Below are 10,000 nucleotides of genomic sequence, written 5' to 3' on the forward strand. Positions count from 1 at the left end.
GTAAATAAGCTCCTCCCATACGTCCCAACAGATTCCATTACAGACGTAAACAATTTAATTTATGCAGGTGTCAAGACAGTAAGTATGAAGTTTTAAAAAAAAAGAGAGGGAAAGAAAAAGGAACACAAAACCTGGATGAGAATTGAGACTAGAAACCCAGATCAACAAACTAAAGAAAGAAGTCAAAGCGATAAACAAAATGAAAACGATGGTAACTTTGAAATGTGACCAGCGAGGAGAGGCTCAACAAGAAACAGGAAGAATTGAAGGAAAAAATAGCAGCAAAAGAAGAGAGATTAAGACGATACCGATACAAATCTGAACAGTGCAAGCAAAACAAGACCTTTAAAAATAACAAATAGCAATTCTATCAAAATGTAAATGGAGGAAAAACAAAAACAGAACAACTAGACATGACACTACTGGAGCAAAATATGGGAAGAACGAAAAGATCATAATAGAAATGCAGAATGGTTGAAAGAAATGAAAAAAGAATCACAGCAAATCGAAGAAGAAACAGAAAATGAAATCAGCAAGGAAACCCTCAAGACAACCCTACGAAAAATGGTCAGTCAACTGGAGAGCACCAGGTCATGACAGATTGCTTGACTATTGGTTTAAGAAATTCACAACCCTACATGTTCAGCACTTGAAAAGATGTATCCACGAAGCACATATACCAGAATGGATGACCAAAGGTAGAACCACATTATTGCAACAAAAAAAGTGTGTGTGGGGGGGGGGGGTGACCATCCCCAGCAACTACAGACCTATAACCTGCTTACCTACGATGTGGAAAATACTAACTTCACAACGGAGTAAACAAATGTATTAGTCCCTTCATAACCGTGGACTACTACCAGAAAAAGAGAAAGGAAAAAGAGGAACACTCAACCGACCATAGACCAATTATTATTTCTTATTCACATGTAAGACAATCTCTAATTTTTATCTCTCTCTCTCTCTCTCTCTCTCTCTCTCTCTCTCTCTCTCTCTCCCCTCTTACTCTCTCTCTTTGCTTTTTCCAACATGAAGGTGTTCCATATACCAAAAAATGTTATATGGAAATATTTAAGCCTTTCACATATACAAATAGTTTCTCTGTGTATGTATGTATGTATGTATGTATGTATGTATGTATGTATGTATAAGATTTATATTTTCTGGTTGCGTTCATTTATGTAAACGATTTTTTTCCAATAATTTTGTATCGATATTCATGAATAAATATGAATGCTTACTTATAGACCGAACCAATCGATTTTGAAAAAACAGATGAATAGATATGAACAAGCTTGGGCAAATAGGTAGATAGATAGATAGATAGATAGATAGATAGATAGATAGATAGATAAATAGATAAATAGATAGATGGATGGCTAGATAGATAGATAGATAGATAGATAGATAGATAGGTAGATAGGTAGATAGATAGATAGATAGATAGATAGATGGATGGCTAGATAGATAGATAGATAGATAGATAGATAGATAGATGGATGGCTAGATAGATAGATTGATAGATAGATAGATAGATAGATAAATAGATAGATAGATAGATAGATAGATGGATGGCTAGATAGATAGATAGATAGATAGATAGATAGATAGATAGATAGATAAATAGATAGATAGATAGATAGATAGATGGATGGCTAGATAGATAGATAGATAGATAGATAGATAGATAGATAGGAAAAGGATGGGATAGATAGATAGATAGATAGATAAATAGATAGATAGATAAATAGATAGATAGATAGATAGATAGATAGATAGATAGATAGGTAGATAGACGGGTAGACAGATAGATAGTTGTATTAATAGATAGATAGATAGATAGATAGATAGATAGATAGATAGATAGATAGATAGAAAAAGATCATCCATCAAACCAGAAAGAAGAGGAAAGTGGTCCTTTAAATGCAAAAGAGGTCTCCTGTAGATGAGTATTTATCTCTTCTCAACGCAAAGAAATGCGACACAAGGGTCGGAAAGTGGGATTGAGGAGGAGCACTCTGACCTTGCAAAAACTGTCCGGACAGCCCTGTCGGCATTCCCCAGTAGGGCGCCTCAGGCGATCAGCAATAAACTAACCCTTTCTCGAAGAGAGAAAAAAAAAAAGTCTGGAAGAGTGAACGTCCTAGAACTGCACAGGACAAGCATCATACCGCATCCAACAAAGAAAAGGCCATTTCAGAAATGGCTTAGGTGCGAGTCTCGGCCTGAAGATGAAGGCGAAGGTCACCTGTAGACAAATCGAAAGTCTTAACCCAGTAGTACTAAAATTATTTTTCTCTAATTTATTACCAAACATCTTTTGAAATAAATTTATAAATCTCTACTTATATATAAAACCACTTTGCATCTGTGTGTGTGTGTCTTTTTGTGTTCGTTCCCTATGGGCTCTGAAAGGGCTTGGCCGATTTTTTAAAAAAATTTTTCATAAATATACTTTACGTGTCTGGGAGTATTCTAAGATAGGTTTTGCATCGGAATGGCTCTGATGAATTTTGGAAAATTGATAATTAAAGAAGGAACAATCCGAGTTTGATTAAAGTTATAAAGTAGGCTGTATAATTCTCAAGAGTCTAAAACAAATTTAAATCACAAGTGCATTTTAAAAGTTTTACCATGATACAAACAGAATAGCCTGGCGCATAAAATAAACGATAAGTTCTTGGATAAGACAGAGGCGCGTTCGAAATAAATGTTTCTGTTTAGAGAATAATTGAACCATGATATTTGACTTTTGCATTTTAAACTTGAATTCAAGCTATTTTATATATATATATATATATATATATATATATATATATATATATATATATATATATATGTATTTATAAGAACAAATAGTTAATAAAACATGTTAAAAAACACTTTGGAAAAGAGTTAAAACATATTTAATTTGAAAAGGAAACACTAAATAAGTGGATAGTCCTTAATCCGCGGAATTACAAAGAAATACTTTCCTTCTCATCAGAGGGTAGGAATTAGCAAAATGCGGGATCGGATTTTGCATACAAAAGTATTTGATGAAACTGCAAGTAAGTCATAGATCTTACTTGATAACAAAAAATGAAGCATAGGGAATATGGTGAAGAAAAAAGTGATTTCACGTGAATGGATAGTCTGGTGAAAGGTACAGTATCCAATGACGGTAAAATCCAAAAATGTAAATCCATATATATATATATATATATATATATATATATATATATATATATATATATATATATATATATATATATATATAATTTAAAGAAGATTAGACTAATAGTCTAAAGAGCTAAGTGTATTTTAATGTAACAGTGAAATTACTAGTTTAATTAAAATACAGGAAATGCTCGTTGTAATTTAGATATATAATAAGCTCGATAGTTAAATGTCCTACAGCTAATTCAGTATTAAGTAATGTGATTTATAATTTAAAAATTTTAAAAAAATTTTTAAATTTAAAAATCAAATTTTAATTAAATTAAAAATCAGTTTCATAAGAAGGAACAACAACAAAGTCAATTATCTGTACGATCGTTTCGGAAATCCGTGCTTTTTATTTGTGGTATACCTGAAGTTATGTAGAACAATTATATATAGTTTTTTTGGTAAGCACGGTCTCCTCATCAGCAAATTTAGGAGGATTTTTATTGAATTTAAAAGACACCATAAATAAACCTAGCATTAAAAGTAAGGCAGATGAATCTTTTAGTTTTTCTTTTTTTGAAATCAGGAACTGTGTTTAAAGTAGTCATTTAGATGTTTGCTATAGCTTTTTATTTTAGTGAAAATTTTTAAATTGTAAATCACATTACTTAATATATATATATATATATATATATATATATATATATACACACACACACACACACACACACATATAATATATATATATATATATATATATATATATATATATATATATATATATATATATATATATATATATATATACACACACAAACAAACAGTAGGTTCTCTACAGTGCCATGTAGACTACAATGTATTGTGGATGATGCTTCTTTCCGGTGCATCAAAGAGCGTGTAATCAATCGATTTAATTACAAAATTTCGTGTAATCAATCATGGATTTCGATGACAAAAAAAATATTGGAAGCAGGAAACATTCATTGATCCTGATTCAATCCCGGTCAACGTCGGGTCTCTCTGCTAGTATTTGATATTTAAGCTTACACATGCATCAGTTATGCATGCACAGGAAACAAAAATGTAAATGAAGAAATAAGCAAAATGACATAAGAAGAAATTAACACAGAGCCATGATATGATTCACTATTTTGCCTTGGGAAGGACTTTATCAAGCATGTGATGAAGTGACAGAATCAATATTTATACATTAGTGTAAAGAAGATATCCTAAATGTGAAATATTTGTACATCTAAACAATATGATATAAATGCGGGAGTGCCTCAGGGGTCTATCCTTGTACCTCTATTATACCTAATATTCATAAATGACCTCCCTGACAAAATTGTCTGTGAGATGGGTATATATGCTGATGACACCACTCTCTATAACCGATACGACAGGAAAACAAATGAACACATATCTAAAGAAATGCCAGAAACACTAGAGGATGACCTCCAATCTGTAGTGGAATAAGGACAAAAATGGATGGTCACATTCAATGCTGCCAAGACCAAACTTGTTTCCTTAAACAACTACAAGGAACCTTCCCTACCACCAATAGCAATAGCCAAAGACTCTTTATCTGAAAGCACATCTTTTAAACTCCTCGGCCTAACGTTCACGGGAAACATGAGTTGGAACAATTACATTGAGAGCATTGCCAGGACCGCTGCGAAAAAGGTAGGTTCTCTCTACCATGCTAGAAAGCTACTAACGCCCGAAAGTATCCTGTACCTCTACAAGGCCACCATTGGCCCATTTATGGAGTATTGTTGTCATATTTGGGCCGGTGCATCTGCTATTAGTCTCTCACTCCTAGACAGGGTTCAAAAGAGAGTCGCCAACCTGATAGGTCTTGAACTGTCATCCAAGCTTCAGCCTCTGTCCCATCGACGTAATGTAGCATCCCTCTGCATGTTCTACAAGTATTTTAACGGTGTATGTTCCGATGAACTACAAGCTCTGGTACCCCCTCGACACAAATACCCCCAACAAACCCGACAAACAACAAAATCCCACCCCTTCACAATTGAGATCCCTAGATGTAAGAAAGCCTTCTACTCCAGTAGTTTCTTCCCCAGAACCGCTAGACTTTGGAATTCTCTTCCAGGTCTCTGCTTCCCCAACTGTACTGACATGCAGAAGTTCAAGTGATGAACCGACATCTTGCTGCCCAACTCCCCACCTAGTACCCCTGTAGCCTGTGTCCCTAATAGTAGCCCCCTAGATCAAAGTGGCAATGTGCCTTGTTTGGGGTGAAAATGTAATAAAAAAAAAAATTAAAACATTAGCTTATGTACTTGTTTCTATTTATGTTAACCAAATGCTCTCGACATATCAAAGGCCTTCGATAAGGTATGGCATAAGGGCCTACTTCACAAGATTTCCAGCTACGGTATAACTGGAAATGTTTTCTCAATTATTAAATCATTTCTCTCTGATAAGCTCAAATAGTAGTGGTTGAGGGGCAGAAATCAGAGTCCAACAGTATTAATGCTGGAGTCCCTCAAGGGTCCATCCTGGGCCCAAATCTCCTCCTGATCTACATCAATGATCTCCCAAATCACATACTTAAATCATTCGTTGACATCTATGCTGATGACACGACCATCTATGGCAACACATCAAAGGCCGCAAATGACAAAATTCTCTCTGATTTTCTCTCCTCTGATCTTGAGCACGTGATACAGTGGGGGAAGAGGTGGCTGGTTACTTTTAATGCATCTAAAATCAAGCTCCTATCTTTACATCATCAACGCTCTGATCCCCATCTGGCATCAATTGAAATGGATGGCTCTCGTCTTGGGGAGGCTCCATGTTTTGATAAACTTCTGGAATTGACCTTTACTCCTGACCTGAAATGGAACACGTACATCAAATCTGTTGCAAAGGTCGCTGGAAAAATTGTAGGATCCTTCTACCGCTCCAGAAGATATCTCACTGCTGATGCAATTCTCTATCTATATAAAAGCCAAGTACGTCCAAGGATGGAGTACTGCTGCCACATCTGGACAGGAGCTACTAAAAACAACCGATCCTGCCTTGACAGAGTACAAAATAGACTTTGTGACTTAGTGGGGGATGCCCTTTTCTCTTCCCTACAACCTTTCTCCCACAGAAGAGACGTTGGGAGCCTGTCTTTGTTTTATCGTTATTTCCATGGCAAGTGCTTGTCCGAGCTCCAATCTCTGGTCCCACTCGCCAATCTTTCATGAAAAACACCCGTCTAGCTGAAACCACTGTCAATAATTTTCCCCATTCTTTATCTGTGCTTAAATCAAAATGTACATTCCATGAGCAAAGCTTCTTTCTTAGAAGTGCACGCCTGTGGAACTCTCTTCCGTTTGTCTGTTTCCCACCTGACTACAACTTGGATTTCTTCAAGTCCAACATAAACAAATTCCTGATGAATCGCCCCCTTAAGTAAGACACCTTATCAAATCTCCAATACTAATGATTACTACGATGTTATGCCATTGATTACTGTACACGTAATAACTCTTATCCCTGAGTGGCTTCCGGGCCTTGATAAGTGGTGACTTCTATGTAAAAACAAAACAAAACAAAAAACCATATATTCTGTTGGAGTGTCATTCTCTAAATATACCCCACCGCACGCACACACACGCACACACACGCACACACACACGCACACAAACACATATATATAAAGAGAAAGAGAGAGAATGTAAGAGCATAATTTTCTTTGTTTATGCAAACATAATTGGCTACATATGTGCACACATGTTTCAGCTGTGATTACTTTCGGTTGCTTGAAATGTATATATATATATATATATATATATATATATATATATATATATATATATATATATATATATATACATATATATATATATATATATATATATATATATAAAATAAAATAAAAGTTACAATTAAATTTACCAAAATGATCCAAGATGGTAAAATTAAAGTATATTATAAATATTAAAGAATTAATATTCATAAAATTATCTCAGCCAGATGTAAAAGCTCGATAAAAAAAAAAGATTTTTTATCTTCCACCAGATTATCCATTCATGTGTAATCACCTTTTTCGTCACCATATTCCCTCTGCTTCACTTTTTTTGTTTTCAAGTAAGCTCTTTGACTTACTTGTTGTTTCATCAAATACTTCTGCATGCAAAATCCGATCCCGCATTTTGCTAATTCCTACTCTCTGATGAGAAGGAAAGTATTTCTTTGAAACTCCGCGGATTAAGGACTATCCATTTATCTAGTGTTTCCTTTTCCGATTAAATATGTTTTTAACTCATTTCAAAGTGTTTTTTTAACATATTTTATTAAATGTTTGCTCTGATATATATATATATATATATATATATATATATATATATATATATATATATATATATATATATATATATATATCTTGTCTTGAGTTGAGCATATTGAGAAGTGATACACGAATTACCATTAGCATATAAGCGACGCTCTTTATGTAAACAAATCGAGCGGAGATATTTCAGTAAACTCACTACTCGCTCAGCAGCACCAATAGCGTAATGGTTAGGAGCCTTGCCTGTCGTAAAGACGGTCGGGTTTCAATCCTGGCTTGAGGTAGTTGCCTGTCTAGCAGCACTGATGAGCTACGAAACAGTACTGTATGTGGATGACTATATATATATATATATATATATATATATATATATATATATATATATCACATAAAACTTCAATATGATATAACACGTTGCAAGTATTCTTTAAAAAATTATTTGGCTTAATATGATCATGTCTAATTCTTTTATTTTCTTTTTAAAATAAAAACAAATTTCGATTTTTCTGATGAGTCAATACGTAAAAAATTCAGTATTGACGTAATAATAACCGATTTTTTTATGTGTTATGAAACGGGCTGTAAAAAATTTGGAAATTTTAACATGTTCAAAGAAATAAATGGTAACATGAATAAAATCTTGGAATTTGGAATATGGCTCTTTTGTCATATATATATATATATATATATATATATATATATATATATATGACGGACTCTCTCATCGATTTCAACGCATGAGGTTCTGCCACAGCAGTTAAGTTGCTCGAAAATCCACACAAATGATTTGTTTATAGTGGTGAAGGCTTTGTGTAGAACCAACCACCCTTTTTAGTATTACTGCTAATCTTTGTCAGTGCAGATGACTGCCACAGGACAGAGTATACAGTAGACTGCAGGTTTTTACATCAGAGTTTCCATCTCCAAGATATATGTCTTAACAAAACCTGGGTTTCATCTCTCCCAGTGAAACAATGCGCCCCCAGATACCAACCTAGAAATTTCTACAACTCGTCACGGTACATACAGCACCTTCCCAAATGGTCACCCATTTGGTACTGGCCAGGCTAAATGTTGCTTAACTTTGTTGATCTGTCGAGAACCGATGTGTTAACGTGATTGTGCTATGTATATATATATATAAGCAGCAAAGATGTGACACAAGTTCAGGTCAAGATGAGGAGAACCTGTTCCCGATGAGACAATCTATAAAAGTACTACATTGTTGTGAATGAGTATCTTTTTTTTTTTTTTTTTTTTTTACAAGGTGGTCACCACTTATCAAGGCCCGGAAGCCACTCATGGATAAGGGTTATTGTAAGTACAGTACGTTAGTGTGGATATTTTAAAGTGTCTACTTAAGGGAGCGGTTCATCAGGAATTTGTTTACGTTGGACTTAAAGACATCCACGTTGTAGTCAGGCGGGAAGCAGGCAGACGGAACAGAGTTCCACAGGCGTGCAGTTCTAAGAAAGAAGCTTTGTTCATGGAATCTACGTTTTGATTTAGGTACAGATAAAGAGTGGGGAAAGTTTTTGACAGTGGATTCAGCTAGACGGGTGTTTTTTGTAAAAGATTGGCGAGGGGGGGGGCAGAGATTGGAGTTCAGACGAGCACCTGCCATGGAAATAACGATAAAACAAAGATAGGCTCGCAACGTCTCTTCTGTGGGAGAGAGTTTGCAGGGAAGAGAAAAGGGCATCCCCTACTAAATGTCGCCATTTAACAGTAGGGGTGCCTCAGACGGCAGACAATAACCCCTCCCCTCACCGACAAAAGAGGAGGTAATACCTGGGATGATGGCCGCATACCGTATTCTCATTATGACAAAGAAGGATCTGCCAACTGACAAGGCAGTACCTGGACTGTCAGACTGATGTCAATAATGCCTCCGACTGGAATGAGAAAAAAGTGAGTTTGCAAAGTGAGTTAGATTTTTGTCCCTCTCCCCCTCCATCTCAAACTAAGGATTAAAGAATATTAATACTTGTTGCGATATTTCCTATTGTTTATTATTCCAATTTTACTTTACAGTTAGTTTTACTAAGATCGTTATAAAAGTAAGGCCTCCTAATTTTAACTCAGAACCAAAACGTTGAAGAGCTACAAAGATGTAAATAGTACCATTAAAATGAGCGACTTTTGTGCTCCAGAATTTACTTTTCTACATAGTCACCATCATTCTCAATGCACAGCGATAAACGATGCCTTGGTTTTAAAAGTTCGGGGCATGTTTCGTCACTCACATTTCGGTCATTACTCTGAAATCGACGAACCCATCTCCTTACTGTGCTGACATCCACTGCATCAGCTTTGTAAACGTTCAACAAGCGACGGTGAATGTTAATCGGTTCATCTCTTTTTTTTTTTTTTTTTTCTATATAGAAGAATTCAATGTCGCATTTCCGCTTCTGACGCACATCTATGACAGGGATTGCTTTCTTAGAATCTTATGCCGTTAATATCTGCAACAGAGAGATGAAGCTTTCACGTCATGAATGCATAAGTTCATTCATCATAATAATGCAATTTGCAATCCCATCTGAT

At 35.0% G+C, this 10,000-nt stretch overlaps 1 protein-coding gene across 1 annotated transcript in view; it reads left to right on the top strand.

Annotated features, from left to right (window-relative positions):
• Positions 1–10,000, top strand: part of LOC145297063 (uncharacterized) — a 390,018-nt gene that overhangs the window by 599 nt on the left and 379,419 nt on the right. The window lies entirely within an intron of this gene.

The sequence above is a fragment of the Euprymna scolopes genome, chromosome 17, assembly GCF_053919585.1.
Source record: "Euprymna scolopes isolate OS-2025 chromosome 17, ASM5391958v1, whole genome shotgun sequence".
Classification (NCBI taxonomy): domain Eukaryota; kingdom Metazoa; phylum Mollusca; class Cephalopoda; order Sepiida; family Sepiolidae; genus Euprymna; species Euprymna scolopes.